The sequence below is a fragment of the Canis lupus genome, chromosome 12 (assembly GCF_048164855.1).
Source record: "Canis lupus baileyi chromosome 12, mCanLup2.hap1, whole genome shotgun sequence".
In the NCBI taxonomy this organism is placed as follows: domain Eukaryota; kingdom Metazoa; phylum Chordata; class Mammalia; order Carnivora; family Canidae; genus Canis; species Canis lupus.
This window is the reverse complement of record NC_132849.1, coordinates 27,279,127-27,302,347: the sequence shown is the minus strand read 5'-3', so window position 1 is coordinate 27,302,347 and position 23,221 is coordinate 27,279,127. Positions and strand designations below refer to the sequence as shown.

General features: G+C 41.2%; 1 gene segment (V, D, J or C); it reads left to right on the top strand.

The window, feature by feature from the left end:
- LOC140601357 (immunoglobulin kappa light chain-like) overlaps positions 1-23,221 on the top strand; it is a 201,365-nt gene that overhangs the window by 105,229 nt on the left and 72,915 nt on the right.

The window sequence follows — 23,221 nt, the reverse complement described above, 5'->3', positions numbered from 1 at the left end:
AATTCAGTTGATGGTGGTTATCTTAGAGACTTCTAGGGCCCTGTTTCCCACCTGGACCTCACAGAGTTTCTTCTTACACCCCTTACAAATGCTATTCTTTCTGTGAGGTTGTAGCATCCAGCTTTGCTGGGGTCAGTTTTATTATCCAGGGTACAAAATAGAGTGTAAACATGCAGATCGTGGATTCCTGTTTGGAACTAGGAATACTCTTCATTCAGTCTACAGGTCATATAGGAAAATTTCAAAGCCTTTACTATTAAGAAAGAATTTTTCTAAGATCTTGCATTTTTGAGATATATTAGGGCAAGAAAGTATGAGACAAGCAACCAAGCAGAAAAGATTTAAGTTTTCATGTTAAGTTTTATAGCAAATAGTATATTCCAAATTCAAACATTCTAAAAATTAATTTGGAAAAAAAACACTTCAACACTGATACACAGTAAAAAAAATGACAGATGAATAATTTGCAGCCATATATCCACACACTGAGCTTTCACATTAAAAAATGTATAATCTGATTCCTTTTGTAGTACAGTTGACAAAAAAGTGATACTTAATGTATTTCTTCATTTAACATGGGTAATGAATAGTTTTGACACTCACCTTAAGATTTATAATATTGTCTTGTATTTTCCTTTTGATTTGTCCTGTAATTTTTCATTATTGTGGCTTATCTTTCTGAATTCATTCACTAGCAGCTTTCATTAAGAAGGTTGGAAATATCAAGAGGAAGATTCAGGATTGCATTGGCTAGCTTATAAGATGGATCAAGGAAGAAAACAAGAAAAACTAAATAAAGTGACAACTAAGAAATTATGGGATTTGGGCTATTATACTCTTACTTCTACCTCAATTTGCCATGAGCACCTGAGATTCTCCAGAGTTCAGGATTTGCTCTCCATAGCATTTTTACACAATAGCTATTCCACTCACTTTACAAAATCTTACTCTTGAAAGATTTCCTAGGAGATACAGAGCCTGAGTTTTTGTCCATAATCATGCCTGGAATTGTATATATTCAGTTATTTTTCAATTCAGTATGATTTGGCTTTAAATTACCTGCGATTCAAAGAACTATAAACTCTATGCTTCAGTTTCTCCAGGATTTTGTTTGAGGACAGTGACTTTAGTTGGGAGGTAATTTGAAGTTAACACAATTCTCACAAATGACTCAATATGACATAACGACATAACGTCAAGCGGACACATGAAGAATCATCAGGTTATGTCCCTGTTGTAATGAAGGGTCTCATATATACCACATGGCATGTGTGTGTCTATTGATCGAAGGATCAATCTAACTATCTTTATCTGGGGAGGGAGAGACAAGTATGACAGAATACACTCCAAGCTGTAAAAAAGGGTTACCACAAATCATACTCATTGCCTGAAGCATAAAATTCTGTCAGTCTTCTTTCCTATTCTCTTAGTTCTATTCCTGTGAGAGAATGTTCCTACTTCTTCGAGTTTTTTGCTTTCATTTTCTCATAGAGTGTAATTCACAGGGTCCCAAGGTGAGTTTATTTTAAATCATTATTAGACAGTCTTAAACCATCAGCCTGGAAACAGGAGACCCCATAGACCCTAAAACTATCTCCAGTTCTTCCCGTGATTTGGAGATCCTCCGCCACTCAGCTGTAGTTGGGAGTGTCAGCTGTTTCCCCTGGGACCTCAGCAGACAGGAATCCACCAGGAGGGCCATTCACCTGCCAGAAATTGTCACTGGCCACTACACCTTCATGTCTCTGCTGGTTTCACAGAAGGGCAGGACTCTGAGCACTGTCTTCCCACAGATCCTGACTTTCTCAGTTCGATCCTTCTTCCTACTCAGGCAGTAAAGAATTTGTCTCTGTTAGCTTTCCTCCCAGCACAGAAGACCTTTTAAGCTACTACACTGGCAGGAGAGGGACCTGCACCTGCCTGTGCCTCTTTCCACTCTGCCACACCCACCAGGAGATTTGCATATTGTCCCCTGGGGAGGACCTTCCCTTGAAAGTCTGAGATAAAGGTCAGCTCTAGGCTTGTCTTTACTTACTAGGGCTCCTCAGCTCAGCTTCTCAAGATGAGGTTCCCTTCTCAGCTCCTGGGGCTGCTGATGCTCTGGATCCCAGGTAAGGACAGGGGGGGGATGAGGAAAGACATGGGGGCATGGATGGTGAGCTCCCCTGGTGTTGTTTCTTTCCCTGTGTATTCTGTGCATGCGGGAGATTGCCCTCCAATGAGGGGAATTTAATTTTTAGACTGTGAGAATTAAGAAGAAACTAAAAGGTATTCGTACCTTTTAAACAATACTTTAGTGAGATGCTAAAGAAGAAAGAAGCCACCCTGTGTCTTGCTATCTTAGGTTTTCCATGATAATTGAATAGATTTAAAATATAAATCAAAGCACAAAATATGATTTAGCCTAAAATATACAAAACTCAAAATGATAGAAATGTCTTATACTGTTTCTAACACACTTGTACTTATCTCTCATTATTTTAGGATCCAGTGGGGATATCGTCATGACACAGACCCCACTGTCCCTGTCCGTCAGCCCTGGAGAGACGGCCTCCATCTCCTGCAGGGCCAGTCAGAGCCTCCTGCACAGTAACGGGAACACCTATTTGTATTGGTTCCGACAGAAGCCAGGCCAGTCTCCACAGCGCCTGATCTACTTGGTTTCCAACAGAGACGCTGGGGTCCCAGACAGGTTCAGTGGCAGCGGGTCAGGGACAGATTTCACCCTGAGAATCAGCAGAGTGGAGGCTGATGATGCTGGAGTTTATTACTGCGGGCAAGGTATACAAGATCCTCCCACAGTGGATCAGCCCTGAACACAAACCTCTCTGTTTGGCCTGTCACCACTGCCCAATGTGTTCCTTGAGTGGGGAGCAGGCGCCGCAGAGTGTCTGAGTTGGCGTCAGTGGCAGATGTTGGAGAACCCAGGGCAGTAATGTGCAGCTGAGTGCTCTGGCCCATGTTACAGCCCCATCAGCTGCAGCAGCCTTCGCGGGGCAGAAGCAGCTCAAGAACGGAGGTGATGCAAGTGCTCTCTGAGCAACAGGCTGGAGGGAGAGCTCAGTTGTATCTCATCCCCACCCCTCTTCAGAGTCAGATAATTGAGGCATATTTGTGACAATCCAAGCCGAATACATTTTGAAGCAAACAAAGTTTGCTATATTTTTGATAGAAGAATATTCCGTACCATTCAGTATTTATTATTTTTTATTTTCCCACTCTCTGAATTTCTTCTTTCTCATTACACTAATTGCTCTATTCCTGTGTTCTCTGGATAGCATTCTATACGTGCTATCCCCACAGGAAATATGGCTGAGAACAATTACTAAAATTGCTTGTTCAAGCACCCAAATTAACTTTGTAAATTCATAGCAGATACAAGATCCTACTTCTGTCAAAAAGTAGTGATACACACACACACACACACACACACACACACCTGTATTTATTTATACACCCTGGAATATTACTCAGCCAAAAATATGACATCTTGTTATTTGCAATAATGTAATAGTCCTAGAGAGTCTAATGTTAAGTGACATAAGTCAGACAAAGAAAGACAGATACCATATGATTTCATTTATATGTGGAATCTACAAACCAATCAAACAAACAAGAAACCCAGAACAGAAATGGAAAAAGACCCATGAATACAGAGAACACACTGGTGGCGGCCGCACAGGAAGAGGATGGGAGGATGGGAAAAATTCACGAAAGACAGTGGGAGGTATATGGAATGAATAAAAATAAGTCACAGAGATGAAAGTTACAGCACAGGGAAAGTTATCAAGGATTTCGTAAGAGCGTTGTATGGGGACAGATTGTAATTACAGTTGCAGTGACATAACATAGCACATAGACATGTCAAATCGCTGTGTTGTACACCTAAACCAATGTAGCACTGCGTGCCAAGTATACTTTAAAAAAACAACATACACACACACACACGTGCACACACAGACACACAAAAGAACTTAAATCTAGAAGTTTTATATTTGCCTCAATTACCTTTTCCTGAGACAAAACAAAGGAATTTCACAGTGGGTTCTGAGAATACAACACAACCTGGAAGATGTGGAGCATAGAATGTACTTCATATACCACAGCTTGAGTAGAGAGTCGTGTGAAATTTTTTTCCCCAAAACTAACATTTTAAGCCCAGTTAGCCTAAATACTATTTTGGAAATGACAAATTTGGTACTATATTGCAAAAAAAGGGTTTCAAGCACTAGACAAATACATTATTTTTGCAGAATGTGGTCTTATCTGAAAAAAATCTGAATTTCTATTCTGTAGAAATGTATGCTTTGAGTAGATCTCAATTAAAACAATCCTCAAAAATGTTATCTGTCCTTATCTAAAAGCATATCCATTACCTGTCCATTTCACCTATTCATCCCTCTTCCCCTCTAGCCCCTGGCAACCGCTCAACATTTTGCTGTTTCCATGGACGGTAGACTATGCCTTTTTGAGCTGAATAGTTTTTCATTGTCTGGATGCATCATAGTCTATTTATCCATTCTCCTTGGGAAGAATATCTGAGTTACAACAAGGATCACACTTATGAAGAAATCTGTATATATGATGGTGTGCAGGTTTTTCTGTAGACATCAGTTTTCAACTCCATAGGGTAAAACCAAAAAGTCTGATCGCTGAATTGTGTGATAAGAGTATGTTTAGTTCTGGAAGAAAATGCCAAACTGTTTTCCAAAATGGCTGCTCCTTTTTGCATTTCCAGCAGCAGGGAATGCCTGTTCGAGTCCCTCAACATGCACACCTGCATTTGGAGCTCTGTTCTAGATTTTGGCCACAACAATAAGTGTGGATAGCATCTTCGATTTGCATTTTCTTAACAACACACAATGTTGGAACATCTTTTCTGTGCCTTGTTTCATATCTGTCTTCTCCTTTCTGATGTCTGTTCAGATCTTTTCCCATTTTTAATTGGATTATTTCTTATTGTTGAGTTTTAAGTATTCTTTTTAAATTTTAGGTAACAGCTTTTGTCATTGGTGTTTTTTTAAAAGATTTTATTTATTTTTTCCTGAAAGACACACAGAGACAAAGGCAGAGACGTAGGCAGAGGAGGAAGCAGGCTCCAGGCAGGGAGCCTGATGTGGGACTCGATCCTGAGACCACGGATCAGGCCCTGACCCAGGGGCAGGTGCTCAACCACTGAGCTACCCAGGCGCCCCATGTCATAGGTGTTTTTGCAAATATTATCTCCCAGTCTGTGATTTGTGTCCTTATACACTAGATAATCACTCTCACAAAGTAATTATACTTTTGCACCTGGTCTCCTATTTCATACATTAATAAAGAATATATTACTATATCACAAATTTTTTTCTACGGATTTTATTTATTTATTCATGAGAGACACAGAGAGGGAGAGAGGCAGAGACCCAGTCAGAGGGAGAAAGAAGCTCCATGCAGGAAGCCTGACTCCAGACTCGATCCCAAATCCTCAGGAACACGCCAGGAGCCGAAGGAGGCGCTAAACCACTGAGTCACCCGGGCTGCCCATGTTACAATTTTTAATGTTTAGATATTCATGTTTGAATATAATTCATCTCCTTACTATTCCTATGGTTTTGTTTTATTTTTGGTTTCTAAAAATATTTTAAAGAAGGCATGATAGATTATATTTGACCTCACAGAGGACCAAGCACAAAGATATTAGAAACATTCGCTTAGAATAAGGACCTGGAAGACTTCCCCTCCACATCCCTACTTCTCATCCCCCAACTCTACTGCTACTGAAATTTTGTTCTTTGCAATAAAAATTCTTCCTGCTTTTCTGACACAAGGAGATCCTGCTAGTCCCTTTCTTTGGGGGCCGGAGGGCGAGAGGACTTAAAGGGTACTGCTGCCACTTTACACACTGAGATCTTAACACCGGTGTAACTCTAAAGGCCTGAGAGAAAACACTGCGAAAATCATGGAGAGATTGGAAAATCAAGGACTGGTGGCTGGACCACCTTACAAGACAAGTCACTTGTGTGTAAAAGTTACATACAATTATCAGTGTGTGTAAAACCCTATAGCATTGTGGATTGCTGTCTCTTCTCGTTGGCTATTCTCAGTAAACATAGCTCTTCACTGAAATGTCATTTCCTTGGACATTATTTATTTTTATGTGTTTGATCAACCAAATTTTTTATTTATGAAAATATTGTAGAGTTGAGTTCTTCTTCATTTCTCCCCAACTATCCGGGTACATTGCATCATTACCTTCCCCCAGCACCACCAAGAATTGAGCCTGAGTGTGCTCATAGGTTGTGATTAATGAATCCTTGAGAACTTAGTTGCTGGGATAAGAGTGGAAGAGAGAGTAAAGACTGTGGACAATTTCAGGTGTTCAAGTTTTTCTCCACATTCTTTTCTGGAATTTCCTAGTGATCAATCAGCTAGATTGCTTAACACAGAGTATAGTCTTTACCTCAACCACTTGCTCTCTCCCTTCCATCTCTGCTTGTTTTCTCCTCCATCCAGCATTGAAAGAGAGAGCAAAGCTCAGGTATTTTGCAGCTTCAGGCATTGTTCCAGCCTCATCTTGACAGCAAAATACTGGAGCTTCAGGTAGAAATGTACTTTTCTCTTAGCCTGTCTGCTCCTCCCGAATCTTTTATTTTCCTCTTCATTCCACATACACATCCTGCTCTCCTTCTGCCCAGATGAGGTTCACTGGCACTGTTCTTTTTGATTAGTCTGAGAAAACTACAGATACATCTGAACTGTTCTTCAGGCTCCTACAGCTTACCACTTAACTATATGAGAAGAGGAAGGTTTTGCCTCTTTTCTAAGTGTCATGGAAATGCTCAGAGTAGAAGCTTTGTTGCATCATTCTGTTGGTCAAACTGAGGTGCCACGACTTGGATAGATTTTAGTAGTCATTTCAGTTCAGACGTGTGTGTGTGTGTGTGTGTATGTGTGTTCTGGAGAAAGAATTACCTACCTAATAAATAATTTGGGACAGTGTGTCACACCCATATGGGGAAAAATAAGTTCAATTGTCTTACATCATACATGAAACTAATTTTCAAAACACGACTTTAAACTGATAAAAGAAAATATTGCAGAATATATTTAGATATGAGGACAGGGTAGGAAGATCAGATCCAAGAAAGCATATCTCACTCTCATTCCCTTTTCTTCTCATCATGGAAACGGTCCTAAGAGCAATAATTTCCAAACCCCTCTACTATACAATGATTACGTCACTGTAAAACATTACAAAAGAATTTGAACCACAATCTGGAGAACTTCCACACTAGTAGTTTATGGGAATAATCTGGGAGTAGCCACTGGGAAATAAGGCAACAGCAGTCTGCGATGACCTGGTACCTTGTTTTGGAGAGAAATATAAAGGGAGAAAACCAAGTATATTGGCTGTAATCTTTAAGGAAAACCTAGAAAAAGCTGGAACAAGTAATTCTAATAAAAACCCCCGTCTTCACAAAATCAGAGCATTGCCTCCAAAACCTGTGGAGGCAGCCGAGGGGAGCTAATCACCCTCAGAGGAGGTTTGTGTGAGAACTGCAGCTCTGTGGGACAAAGGTCAGTCCTGCAGATTGGAACATTTGCAGCCATATGAGGCTGACGTCCAGGCTGGGAAGAAATTTGCACTGTGTCCACTGTCTCTGAACCCACAGGGGACCCCAGAGTCAGAGTGGGAGTTAGATAGGATGCAAGGCTTTAGAACATGCTTGAATTCTTAGAGCTGTCTCCTCTCTCAGCATTCCTTAAAAGCAGATCAGCAAGATGAGGACTCTGAAGGATGCCTGGGCAAAGCAGATGCACTGGGAGCAGAAACTGTGCAGTCAGTACCCAGACATGTTCTTTTTCCTTCTTTCACCTCAGCCACAGTATTGCATACGGTTGAAGACACTTGTAGTTATTCCTCCACGGGTACAACCTAGGCAACATGACCTGGACACAGACACAATGGTCCCTCCCTGCCCTATCCTAGCTGCTACAAATGAACTCAGGGCCATTATACTGGGAGGCTGGGAAGATCCTAGAGACAAGAGAATACAATTGACAAGAAATGTATCCAGAGGTGCCATAATAGAAAATTCAAGCAACAGTCTAGTGCCTTGTTCCTTATGGTAAAGAAGTAAGAGTGTCAAGCATGAGTAAAGGAGTGTGAGTCCCATTATTTGCATAGAAACAGCCCACTGCTTTCGTTAGCTCCTATCATGGGGAGTATGTGGAAGAGGCTGTATTTCCCCAGGCACACTAAGCTTCCACTCATAGAGGCCAGTCCGTGCTCCCGAATACGTTCTCCAGTGAAGGTTACCTCACGTATGATTTTCCTGTTGAACTATATATTCTAATGATTTTGTTTTCAAAATTGTCTCTCATTCCCTCATTCACTATTTCAACAACAAAGAAAACAACATTCCTAGACTGGAAATGTGAACTATGACACTATGTAAATACAATTCCAAATTAAAAAAGGAAGTTGGGATATTTTTCAACTGTGCTGGTTTGCAGCTTTCTCTTAATAAAACAAAATTCAGGTGGCTGCACCCCGATGTTTCTAGCAGCAATGGCCACGATAGCCAAACTGTGGAAGGAGCCTCGGTGTCCAACGAAAGATGAATGGATAAAGAAGATGTGGTTTATGTATACAATGGAATATTACTCAGCTATTAGAAATGACAAATACCCACCATTTGCTTCAACGTGGATGGAACTGGAGGGTATTATGCTGAGTGAAGTAAGTCAGTCGGAGAAGGACAAACATTATATGTTCTCATTCATTTGGGGAATATAAATAATAGTGAAAGGGAAAATAAGGGAAGGGAGAAGAAATGTGTGGGAAATATCAGAAAGGGAGACAGAACATAAAGACTGCTAACTCTGGGAAACGAACTAGGGGTGGTAGAAGGGGAGGAGGGCGGGGGGTGGGAGTGAATGGGTGACGGGCACTGGGTGTTATTCTGTATGTTAGTAAATTGAACACCAATAAAAAAAAAATAAAAAAAAAAAAAAAAAAAAAAATTCAGGTGGCATTTTGAAACGGTGGACATGCTAAGCACTGTTAGTTGTTTAGAGAATCTTGCAATCTGTGCTTCAGTTAGAAACCACTGCTCGAATTTCTGGAACATCAGAAAAATCTGGGTTGAGTTAATATCCTAACGTATCTTCAGTCACTATAAGAGTAGCTGGATTTTCTCATGAGGATGGAAAAAAATAAAAGAAAAAGAAAAAAGTGAACTGGCTATCAATTTTCCAAATTTAGCTGCCAGTATTGTGATTCTACAACCTGGCCTCAGAGAGTTTCTTGAGCTCCAGGCATGAATATATCAGTCTCACCTGTCTTTTGGGTCAGTTAGGCTGAGCACATATCTGTACCACACGCAGCACATCTGCCTCCCGAGGCTGATGCCTAGTATTCTTGTCTCAACACAAGGAGGGGTTTGAAGCTCATAATAATCTCCCCTTGTACTTAAAGGCAGGTCAATGGTAGACCCAGCGTACTTATCAAAGCAAGGTGAAAAGCCGTTTATGTGCTCCTTGGGTGGCAGTGGGTAAGAAGAAGGATATAAAGCTCCACCATAGAAAATGGAGAACCAGTGGGCTCTGATAACAGTACTTAAGGTCTTATATTTGCTGGGCATTAAAAGTCACATTTTTCGGGGGGGGGGGGCAGGAAAGGATCCAAGAAACTACTGAATTCTCTGTCCTCATTTCACAAGGAAAAGAAATCTCTAAGATTCACAGAATGGCTTACCGTAGGTCACTTGGTAAAGCAACAGAATTTGGACTACAGTAGACAGAATCTTTTAAAAGATGTTATATTCCTATAAAATGAGGAGTCCATGTAAAATTTCCCTGTTTACTCACAAAAGATTACATTCACATGACTTTTGAACAATGTTTTCTTTCTCTTAAATGGACTTAGAAGCAGAAGTTTATTTCAAGGAAAAAGGGAGGAGGTTCAGAGTTCCCATTGAAGCAGAACTCATTCATTTCCTAACAAGAACCTATATAGTTCAAATAATATTCTTCATTTTAGATATAACACTCATATTCCATACCTGATTTTTCTAAAATACGCAAATACATTTGTTACCAAAGAGACCTTCCTCCCGGGCAGTCCAATGGGAAGGAGAGCTAAGAGTTAAAGTCCAGGTCTCTGCTATAAGAACTTCCCCAACAGCTCCTCTTGCCCTGGGCTGAGTGTCCCTTACAACACCCACTGCTAGGTGTGCTGGAGTATGTGATAGTGGATTGGCTACCTTTGAGTAGGAACCCCAGGCCACCCAGTCTCTGAAAGGATGCTGGTCCTCCAGAATTCCTGATTTATGTCTGTGACATACTAGAAAATATAGAGATTGGTCTCTGCTCCCAGCCCCTGACAGAGCTCCGAAAACTCTTATAATATCCTAGGAGATAAAAGCTCTAGGAGCATCTTTTATTCTCACCAGAAAGACCAAGCCAGGATTAGAAACATGGAATTTGCTGCCCCATTCCCCCATCTAGTGAGGGGAGAGGGGCTTGACACATAGATAATAATCGATCATGTCTAGGTAAGCAAGCCTCCACGAGTCTCAAGAGTGCAAGGTTTAGAGAGCTTCCACACAGATGAACAATCCACAGAGAGAAAGAGATGCACTCCAACTCCACAAGGACAGAAGCTGCTGTACACAGGACCCTCCCAGACCTCACCCTATGTATCGCCATCTAGCTCTTCATCTCTATCTTTATCATATCCTTGAATAAACTGGTAAACATAAATAGGTGTTTCTCTCAGTTCTGTGAGCTTCTCTAGTAAAGTAATCACACCTGTGGAGGGAGGCAAGGGAACCCCTTCTTAAAAACGGTCAGGGGAGCGGTCCCTTCATCTCTCCCATTAGACAAGGATACTCCTGATGGTCTAGTCCTTCTAATGCTGGGGCCTCCAAGCCACCCTCTAGAGCCACAGGCACCTGCTGTGGAGGATGAAGTATGGACATGGAAGCCAACTGGGAGCACACCCACACCCAAGAGTTGGGTCCTTGGAAAACTCCATCATGAAATTGCATTGGATCGTCGACACAGCTGGTCAGGGACAGCCACCTGGCTTATATGGACTGGAGTTCCTTATCCTCCACCGCGTGGTTCTTTGTGCCCAGTCTCTTCAAGAGTACTGACACCTCCACGGTCTGCAGGGGTATTGGCATTCTCCTTTAATACATACATGGCATAGATATAGCCCCAAGATTGAAATCTTCCCTGAAACAAGAGAAACATCACTTTATTTCCCATAACAAAGTTAAAAACTTTCTCTAATATAAAACACATTTCTAGAGTAATTGGAAAAATAAAGTTATAGACTCTTCATATTTTCAATAAAGAGCAAAAATAAAACTGAAAATCAGGAAATCTGGGGAGAAATTAGGATCCACTATGAAAAGGTCAGCTGCTCTGAAGGTGGATCAAGCATGAATAAAGCTACAGCAGGGGGTAAGAGATGAAATCCTGGATAAGGGTCTGGCCCAGGTGCCCCATTTTGGCTCCTCTCTGGAGACCTACCACCTCCAAATCCTTCGGGGGGGTTGACTTAGGCTTTAATTCTACTGCATCACAGCTCAACTCCCTCTGTGCCCAGTCAGACTTTCTCTTTCCAGAGATGCTGATCTCAAGAACATTCCCCAACCAGTGCCCCATGCTACCTTCCACGTGAGCCTGCTTTCCAGGGAACGATGCCTGGGACCAGGGATGTCAGCGAGTAGCACAGGCCAGCTTGTCATACAGACCTTCATAGGCAGAAGGTGTACAATTTCCACAATGTACAAGGACAGAATGTTGTCGGAAAGAGGCATCTGTGGCAGTAGATGCTTAAGCACATATTCGTAGAAATTAAGTCAATGTGCAGACTCCAGTGCATTTTCTGTAACTGCAAAACACTAGGTCATGGGAGCTGAAGCCTAAAGTCACTGCTTCTGATTCAGGTCCTAGACCTAAGCCAGTTCAAAGTCTCAAGCTCATTGATTGAAGGGAAGGCCAGGTCTCAAACGAACGACACTAAAGTTCTGTCATAGGTAATATAGGGAAACTCTTGCCTCCTTGTATTCCCTAAGGAACTCAGGGATTGGGGCCTGAGCTCAGAATGCTCCCTCTCCTTCCTGATGAGAACACTCATAAATAGGGATCAGGGCTTTGGATTATCTAGATCCTGAAGCTCATATGATTGACTAGTAACTTATAAAGTCAGAAATTCAGTATATTCACAGGTGTATGCGAGCTACCTATAAACTAGATTATTATTTGTAAGAGTATCCCCCACTGGTGACCATTTACAAATATTTAGAAAAGGTGACCCATTTCAATCACAAGTCCCAAGAATCTATCTACTCAACAGAACTGAAGTTGGGGATGCTCCCTATGTTGGATGTCTTCATCTCAATTCTCATGCAAAAAACAAGCTCACCCCTAGGTGTCCATCGAAAGATGAATGGATAAAGAAACTGTGGTCTATGTATACAATGGAATATTACTCAGCCATTAGAAACCACAAATACCCACTATTTGCTTCAACAGGGATGGAACTGGAGGGTATTATGCTGACTGAAATGAGTCATTCGGAGAAGGACAAACATATATGGTCTCATTCATTTGGGGAAAATAAAAAATAGTGAAAGGGATGGAGGGGAAGGGAGAGAAAATGAGTGGGAAATAGCAGAGAGGGTAACAGAACATGAGAAACTCTTAACTCTGGGAAACGAACAAGGGGTAGTGGAAGGGGACGTGGGCAGGGGGATGGAGTGACTGGGTGATGGGCACCGAGGGGGGCACTTGATGGGATGAGAACTGGGTTATATGCTATATGTTGGAAAATTGAACTCCAATAAAAAAAAATTAAAAAAAAAAAAACAAGCTCGCCTTTTATCAGAAAGAACTTCCACTTGGGCTGGCCAGGACACAGGCTTCTGTGGTTGTCTCATCTTCACCAAATCACTGTGCTTTGAGCGTCTGGCTTGATAAACTTTGTAGGTCAACATCTACAGAATGTATAACAGCATCACACTTCCCGCCCCACACACTCTGACCCCAGGATAATGGGCTCATAGTTGCACCAAAAAGAGAATCTTCTCAAGGTACACAAATCACACACTGACTTCCATTTTTTTGGACCCAGATGAACAGCCTATCGCAAGAGACAACAGTGCCATAAAATCCACCTGCAAAACTCTTGCTAATTCAGTTGATGGTGGTTAGAGACCTCTAGAGCCCTGTTCCCCACCTGGACCTCACAGAGTTTCTGCTTCCACCCCTTACAAATGCTATTCTTTCTGTGAAGTTGTAGCGTCCAGCTTTGCTGGGGTCAGTTTTATTGCCCAGGGTACAAAATAGAGTGTAAACATGTAGAGACGCAGATTGCTGTTTGGAACTAAGAATACTTGTTCAGTGTACAGGTCATACTGGAAAATTTCAAAGCCTTTACTGTCAAGAAATAATGTTTCTAAGATTTTGCATTTTTGAGTTATTTTAGATAATTTTAAGAAATTATGAGACAAGCAACCAAGCAGAAAAGACTTCTTAAGTTTTCATGTTAAGGTTTGTAGTAAATAGTAATATTCCAAATTCAAACATTATAAAGAATAATTTGGAAAAAGTTTTCAAAACAGATATACACTTAAAAAAATGACAGATTAATAATTTGCAGACATATATCCACACACTGAACTTTCACATTAAAAAATGTGTAATGTGATTCCTTTTTGTACTAGAGTTGACAAATAGTGTTAAATAATGTGTTTCTGCATTTAACATGGGCTATGAATATTTTGACACTACCTTAACATTTATAATATTGTCTGGTATTTTCCTTTTTGTCTTTGTCCTGATATTCTTCACTATTGTGGTTTATCTATCTGAATTCATTCACTAGCATCATTCATTAGGAAGGCAGGAATTTTCAAGAGGAAGATTCAGGATGCATTGGCTGGCTTAAAAGATGGATCATGGAAGAAAACATAAGAAAAGTAAATATTCTAATTTCTTAGTGGCAACTAAGAAACTATGGTATTTGGACTATTATACTCTTACTTCTATCTCAATTTGCCATGAGCACCTGAGACTCTCCACAGAGTTCAGAATTTTTTCTCCATACCACCGTTACACAAGAGCTACTTAGCTCTCAGTACAAAATCTTACTCTTGGAAGATTTCCTAGAAGATATAGAGACTGAGCTTTTCTGCATAATCATGCCTGGAATTGTATATATTCAGTTATTTTTCAATTCAGTATGACTTTGGCTTTTAATTACCTGAGGTTTGATAGAACTATAAACTCTATACTTTCGGTTTCTCCAGGATTTTGTTTGAGGACAGTGACTTTAGTTGGGAGGTAATTTGAAGTTGACACAATTCTCACAAATGACTCAATATGACATAACATCAAGCAGACACATGAAGAATCATCAGGTTATGTCCCTGTTGTAATGAAGGGTCTCATATATACCACATGGTATGTGTGTGTCTATCGATCAATCAATCGATCGATCTTTATCTGGGGAAGGAGAGAGAAGTATGACAGGATACACTCCAAGCTGTAAAAAAGGGTGACCATACTCTTACTCATTGCCTGAAGCATAAAATTCTGTCAGTCTTCTTTCCTATTCTCTTAGTTCTATTCCTGTGAGAGAATGTTCCTACTTCTCCGAGATTTTTGCTTTCCTTTTCTCACAGAGCATAATTCATAGGGTCCCAAGGTGACTTTATTTTAAATCATTATTAGACAGTCTTAAACCATCAGCCTGGAAACAGGAGACCCCATAGACCCTAGAACTATCTCCAGTTCTTCCCGTGATTTGGAGATCCTCCGCCACTCAGCTGCAGTTGGGAGTGTCAGCTGTTTCCCCTGGGACCTCAGCAGACAGGAATCCACCAGGAGGGCCATTCACCTGCCAGAAATTGTCACTGGCCACTACACCTTCATGTCTCTGCTGGTTTCACAGAAGGGCAGGACTCTGAGCACTGTCTTCCCACAGATCCTGACTTTCACAGTTCGATCCTTCTTCCTACTCAGGCAGTAAAGAATTTGTCTCTGTTAGCTTTCCTCCCAGCACAGAAGACCTTTTAAGCTACTACACTGGCAGGAGAGGGACCTGCACCTGCCTGTGCCTCTTTCCACTCTGCCACACCCACCAGGAGATTTGCATATTGTCCCCTGGGGAGGACCTTCCCTTGAAAGTCTGAAATAAAGGTCAGCTCTAGGCTTGTCTTTACTTACTAGGGCTCCTCAGCTCAGCTTCTCAACATGAGGTTCCCATCTCAGCTCCTGGGGCTGCTGATGCTCTGGATCCCAGGTAAGGACAGGGCGGGGATGAGGAAAGACGGGGGCGTGGATGGTCAGCTCCCCTGGTGCTGTTTCTCTCCCTGTGTATTCTGTGCATGGGACAGATTGCCCTCCAACAGGGGGAATTTAATTTTTAGACTGTGAGAATTAAGAAGAATATAAAATATTTGATGAACAGTATTTTAGTGAGATGCTAAAACAGAAAGAAGCCTCTCTGTGTCTTGCTATCTTGGGTTTTCCATGATAATTGAATAGATTTAAAATATAAATCAAAATCAAAATATGATTTAGCCTAAAATATACAAAACCCAAAATGATTGAAATGTCTTATACTGTTTCTAACACAACTTGTACTTATCTCTCATTATTTTAGGATCCAGTGGGGATATTGTCATGACACAGACCCCACTGTCCCTGTCCGTCAGTCCTGGAGAGCCGGCCTCCATCTCCTGCAAGGCCAGTCAGAGCCTCCTGCACAGTAACGGGAACACCTATTTGTTTTGGTTTCGACAGAAGCCAGGCCAGTCTCCACAGCGTTTGATCTATAAGGTCTCCAACAGAGACCCTGGGGTCCCAGACAGGTTCAGTGGCAGCGGGTCAGGGACAGATTTCACCCTGAGAATTAGCAGAGTGGAGGCTAACGATACTGGAGTTTATTACTGCGGGCAAGGTATACAGTTTCCTCGCACAGTGGTTCAGCCCTGAACACAAACCTCTCTGTTTGGCCTGTCACCACTGCCCAATGTGTTCCTTGAGTGGGGAGCAGGCGCCGCAGAGTGTCTGAGTTGGCGTCAGTGGCAGATGTTGGAGAACCCAGGGCAGTAATGTGCAGCTGAGTGCTCTGGCCCATGTTACAGCCCCATCAGCTGCAGCAGCCTTCGCGGGGCAGAAGCAGCTCAAGAACGGAGGTGATGCAAGTGCTCTCTGAGCAACAGGCTGGAGGGAGAGCTCACTTGTATCTCATCCCCACCCCTCTCTCCTTGTGTTTGGTTATTACATTTAGAGAGCCTGAGAGTCAGAAAATTGAGGCATATTTGTGACAATCCAAGTCAAATACATTTTGATGCAAAGTTTGTTATAGTTTTTTGACAGGAGATATTCAGTACCGTTCAGTATTCATTTTTTCCCCAATCTCTGAATTTCTTCTTTCTCATTACACTAATTGCTCTATTACTGTGTTCTCTGGATAGCATTATATGTGCTATCCCCACAGGAAATATGGCTGAGAACAATTAGTACAATTGTTTGTTTAAGCACTTTATTTATTATACAAATAAACTTTGTAAATTCAAGCAGATATGAGGTCCTAATTTTGTTAAAAAGTAGTGATACACACACACACTCACACACCCCCCACATACTTATTTATATACACTGGAATATTACTCTGCCATAAAAAAGACATCTTGTTATTTGCAACAACATGAAAAGTCACAGAGAGTCTAATGTTAAGTGGAATAAGTCAGACAAAGAAAGACAGATACCATACGATTTCATTTATATGTAGAATCTGGAAACCAAACAAACAAACAAGAACCCCAGAACAGAAAGGCAAAAAGACCCATGAATACAGAGAACACACTGGTGGTGGCAAGACGGAAAGAGGATCAGAGGATGGAAAAAATTCATGAAGGAGAGTGGGAGGTATATGGAATGAACAAAAACTAGTCACACGGATGAAAGGTACAGCACAGGGAATATAATCAAGGATTTCGTAATAGCGTTGTGTAGGGATAGATGGTAATTACACTTGTGGTGACATAACATGACATAGACATGTCAAATCACACCTAAACCAACATAGCACTGTGTTCCAAATATACTTCAGTAACAAAACAACATACACACACAAAGAACTTAAATCGAGAAGTTTTATATTTGCCTCAATTACCTTTATCTGAGACAAAATAAAGGAATCTCACAGTGGGTCCTGAGAATACAACACAACCTGAAAGGTGTAGACCATAGAATGTAATTCATATACCACAGCTAGGGTAGAGAGTGGTGTGAAAGTTTTTCCCCAAAAGTAACATTTTAACACCAGATAGCCTAAATACTCTTTTGGAAATGACAAATTTGGTACTATTTTGAAAATGGTTTCAAGCACTAGACAGATACATTATTTTTTACAGATGTGGTCTTACCTGAAAAGGAATCTGAATTTATATTCTGCTCAAATGTATGCTTTGAGTAGATCTCAATTAAAACAATCCTCAAAAATTTTATCTGTCCTTATCTAAAAGCATATCCATTACCTGTCCATTTCACCTATTCATCCCTCTTCCCCTCTAGCCCCTGGCAACCGCTCAACACTTTGCTGTTTCTATGGACCGTAGACTATGCCTTTTTGAGCTGAATAGTATTTCATTGTCCAGATGCATCATAGTTTATTTATCCATTCATCTTGGGAAGAAATGTGAGTTACAACAAGTATTAAACTTATGAAGAAATCTGTATATATGTTGGTGTACAGGTTTTTCCGTAGACATAAGTTTTCAACTCCTTAGGGTAAATACCTAAAAGTCTGATTGCTGAATTGTGTGATAAGAGTATGTTTAGTTCTGGAAGAAAATGCCAAACTGTTTTCCAAAATGGCTGCTCCTTTTTGCATTTCCAGCAGCAGGGAATGCTAATCTGTGTCCCTCAAAATGCTCACTTGCATTTGGAGCTGTGATCTAGATTGTGGCCACAACAGTAAGTGTGGAGTAGCATCTCCGGTTTGCATTTCCTTAACAACGCATAAATTTGGAACATTTTTTCTGTGCCTTGTTTCATATCTGTCTTCTCCTTTCTGATGCGGTGTCTGTTCAGATCTTTTCCCATTTTTAATTGGATTATTTCTTATTGTTGAGTTTTAAGTGTTCTTTGTAAATTTTAGGTAACAGCCTTTGTCACAGGTGTTTTTGCAAATATGTTCTCCCAGTGTGTGACTTGTCTCCTTACACACTGGATAATGTCTGGGCCCACAGTAATTTTATTTGTGCAACCGGATCTTACATTACATGCATTAATAAATAATGTATTACCATGTCACAATTTTCAAATTTTGATTATTCGTATTTGAATTTAATTAGTTTCCTTAGTATTCCTATGGTATTCTTTTATTTTTAAAAACATTTTTAAAGAGGGTATGATAGATCATATTTGACCTCACAGAGGTCCAAGCACAAAGACATTAGAAACACCTGGAAGACTTCCCCTCCACATTCCTACTTCTCAACCCCTAACTCTACTGCTACTGAAATTTTGTTTTTTACAATAAAACTATTCCTGCTTTTCTGACACAAGGAGATCTTGCCAGTCGCTTTCTTTGGGGGCCGGAGGGTGGGAGGACTTGGGGGTTCTGCTGCCACTTTACACACTGAGATCTTGACACCATATGTAACTCTAAAGGCTGGAGAGAAAACACTGCGAAAATCATGGAGAGATTGGAAAATCAAGGACTGGTGGCTGGACCACCTTACAAGGCAAGTCACTTGTGTGTAAAAGTTACACACAATTATCAGTGTGTGTAAAACCCTATAGCATTGTGGATTGCTGTCTCTTCTCGTTGGCTATTCTCAGTAAACATAGCCCTTCACTGAAATGTCATTTCCTTGGACGTTATTTATTTTCAGGAGACAGAATCTTTTAAAAGATGTTATATTCCTATATAATGAGGAATCCATGTAAAATTTCCCTGTTTACTCACAGAAGATGACATTCACATGACTTTTGAACAACGTTTTTCTTCTCTTAAATGGACTTAGAAGCAGAAGTTTATTTCAAGGGAAAAGGGAGGAAGGTCAGAGTTCCCTCCGAAGCAGAACTCACTCATTTCCTAACAAGAACCTATATAGTTCAATTAATATTCTTCAATTTAGATATTACACTCTTTTTCCCTATTTGATTTTTCTAAAAGAGGCAAGTGCATTTGTTACCAAAAAGACCTCAAAGTGAGCAAGGGGCCTGGGGCAGCCATTCCCTCCTGGGCTCTCCAAAGGGAAGGAGGGTTAAGAGTTAAAGTCCAGGTCTCTGCTATAAGAATTGCCCAATGGCTCTCTCTTGCCCTTGAATGAGTGTCCTTTACAACACCCACTGCTCAATGCACTGGAGTATGTGATAGGGGATTGGCTACCTATGAGGACACCGCAGGCCTCACAATCTCTGAAAGAGTGGTGTTCCTCCAGAATTTGTGACTTATGTCTGTGACATACTAGAAAATGTAGAGATTGGTCTCTGCTCCCAGCCCCTGACAGAGCTCCTAAAACCCTTACAGTTTCCTAGGAGATAAAAGCTCTAGGATCATCTTTTATTCTGTGAAGATGCCCCTGAATGGGCTCCAGGATGGGCATTGGTCACCAGAAAGACCAAGCCAGGATTAGAAACATGGAATTTGCTGCCCCATTCCCCCATCTAGTGAGGGGAGAGGGGCTTGACACATAGATAATAATCGATCATGTCTAGGTAAGCAAGTCTCCACGAGTCTCAAGACTGCAAGGTTTAGAAAGCGTCCATATTGATGAACAATCCACACTGAGAAGGAGATGCACCCATCTCCACAGGGGCAGAAGCTGCTGTACACAGGACCCTTCCAGACCTCAACCTATGTGTCTCCATCTCGCTCTTCATCTGTATCTTTATCATATCCTTTAAGAAACTGGTAAACTTAAATAGGTATTTCAGTTCTGGGAGCTTCTCTAATAAAGAATCACACCTGTGGAGGGAAGCAAGGGAACTCCCTCCTAAAAATGGTCATGAGAGCAGTCCCTTCATCTCTCTCATTAGACAAGGAGACTCCTGAAGGGCTAGTCCTTCTCAAGCCCGGGCTCCAGGCAACTTTGGAGAGCTACAGGCAGCTGCTGTGGAGGATGTAGTATGGACATGGAAGCCAAACGGGAGCAGACCCACACCCAAGAGGCAATGGTCCTTGGGAAACTCCATCATGAAACTACTTGGCCTTGGGAACACATCTGCTTAGAGACAGCCACCTGGTCTATATGGACTGGAGCTTCTTCTCCTCCTCCAGGTGGTTTTTGTGCCCAGTATCTTCAAGAGTGGTGACACCTCCACAGTCTGCAGGGGTATTGACATTCTCTTTAAATACCCACATGGGATGGATATAGCCCCACGGTTGAAATCTTCCCCGAGGGCAACCCCGGAGGCTCAGTGGTTTAGCGCCACCTTCGGCCCATGGCGTGATCCTGGAGACCCAGAATCAAGTTCCCCGTCGGGCTCCCTGCATGGGGCCTGCTTCTCCTTCTGCCCGTGTCTCTGCCTCTCTTTCACTCTCTCTCTCTGTGGGTCTCTAATAAATAAAAAATTAAAAAAGAATTTAAAAAAAAGAAATCTTCCCCAAAACAAGCTAAAAATCTCTTTCTTTCCAGTAACAAAGTTAAAAACTTTCTCTAATATAAAACAAATTTCTAGGGCAATGGCAAAAATTATGTTATACACTCTTCATACTTTCAAGAAAGAGAAAAATAAAACTGAAAATCAGGAAATCTGGGGAGAAATATAAAAAGATCATCTTCTCTGAAGGTGGATCAAGCCTGATTAAAGGTTCAGCAGGAGAGTAAGAGAAGAAATCCTGGATAAGTGTCTGGCCCGTGTGCCCCAATTTGGCTCCTCTCTGGAGACCTACCAGCTCTGGGTCCCTCTGGGGGATCGACTTAGGCTTCCTTCTCCTGCATCCCAGCTCAACTCCCTCATGTGCCCAATACTGCTTTCTTTTCCAGAGACGCTGATCTCAAGAACATTCCCCAACCAGTGTCCCCATGCTACCTTCCACATGAGCCTGCTTTCCAGGGAACGATGCCTGGGACCAGGCATGTCAGCGAGTAGCACAAGCCAGCTTGTCATATTAACCTTCATAGGCAGAAGGTGTACAATTTCCAAAATGTACAAGGACAGAATGTCGTCAGAAAGAGGCATCTGTGGCAGTAGATGCTTAAGCACATATTAGTAGAAATTAAATCAATGTGCAGACTCTTAGTGTTTTTTGTCTCTGTAACTGCAAAACTCTAGGTCAGGGGAGCTGAAGCCTAAAGTCACTGCTTCTGACTCAGGTCCTAGACCTAAGCCAGTTCAAAGTCTCAAGCTCAGTGATTGAAGGGAAGGCCAGATCGCAAACAAATGACACTAAAGTTCTGTCATAGGTAATATAGACAAAATCTTGTCTCCTTTTTTCCCTAAGGAACTCAGGGATCAGGGCCTGAGGTCAGAATGTTCCCTCCCCTCCCTGAGGAGAATACTCTCTGCTAGAAGTACACCAGGGGGAATGCAGTAAAAGAGATGTAGAATATTTATCTGGTAGAAAAGAGATGTGAATATTTATCTGGACTTAGTGTTTACTGTTTGAGAAATTAAATAGGGCAAAATTAATTGTTCATATGTAAATATTTAGGTGGCTAGGACGGTACCCAAATCACCTTTTGTTGTTGCACTGAACGATATGTTAACGCTATGCAAATATGCATTCAATTCATACCTCTCTTATATATATAGAACAGGCAGTTCTATAAGGATATCACTTAAAGATCGAAATGAGTAGTGTCCTCATGTTTTCTTTCCTTTCCATCTCTCAAGTGAATCATATTTTCATAGAGGAAAAGTAAACAAACAAATAAAAAATCTGTCTCACATTCAAGCAGCAGAAGAATAATTTTTCCCTGACAAGAAGGCTGTAGGATTTCATTAGAACTCCTCAGGACAGAAGTTCCATCACTCACAGGAGAGACCTTGGGTTTGGAGATGCAAATTACTACAAAAAGTCAAGAATTTATAAAAATAGAATAGGAGGTGGATTATGCTCAAGGGGAATCTCTGTCTCAATTTCTGAAATAGACAGCGGTGACTGGGGGCCTTGCCAAAGGATTAACCTCGATATAAGAATAACCTCCTCAGTCAACAGAAGACATTCCTTCCATTTCTCCACAAGACTCAGATGAAATCCAAAACCTTTACAAAATGTATTCATTTATTCATTTGAAGGAAGAAGAGAGAAAAGAAATTAGAATATTGGGAAGAAATTTAGAGCTTGTAAATAGCAATCAGGGCTTTGGAGCATCTAGATTATTGAAACTTACATATAACCTTCTTCACAGGGTTCAGAAGGAACTTACAAAGTCAGAAGATCAATATATTCAAGATGTATATGAACTACCTATGAATCAGATTATTTATCTTCTAGATTATCTCCCCAGTGGTGACCACTTACAATTCTTTAGAAAAGGTGACCCATTTCAATTACAAGTCCCAAGAATCTACTCAACAGAACTGAAGTTGGGGATGCTCCCTCTGCTGGATGTCTTGATCTCATTTTTCAGACAAAGCACAAGCTCATTTTAACAGAAAGAACTTCCATTTGGGCTAGTCAGGACACAGGCCTCTGTGTTTGTCTCATCTTAACTAAAGCACTGTAGTTTGACATGTCTGGCTTGATAAAATTTATAGGTCAAAGTCTACAGAATGTATAACAGCATCACACTTCCCGCCCCACACACTCTGACCCCAGGTTAATGGGCTCACAGTTGCACCAACAAGAGAATCTTCTCAAGGTACACAAATCACACACTGGCTTCCACTTTTTTGGACCCAGATGAACAGCCTCTTGCACAGAGACAACAGTGCCATAAAATCCACCTGCAAAACTCCTTGCTAATTCAGTTGATGGTGCTTAGATTAGAGACCGCTAGGGTCCTGTTCCCCACCTGGACCTCACAGAGTTTCTGCTTCCACCCCTTACAAATGCTATTCTTTCTGTGAAGTTGTAGCGTCCAGCTTTGCTGGGGTCAGTTTTTTTGTCCAGGGTACAAAATAGAGTGTAAACATGTAGAGACGTGGATTCCTGTTTGGAACTAGGAATACTCTTCATTCAGTCTACAGGTCATATAGGAAAATTTCAAAGCCTTTATTGTCAAGAAAGAATTTTTCTAAGATTTTGCAT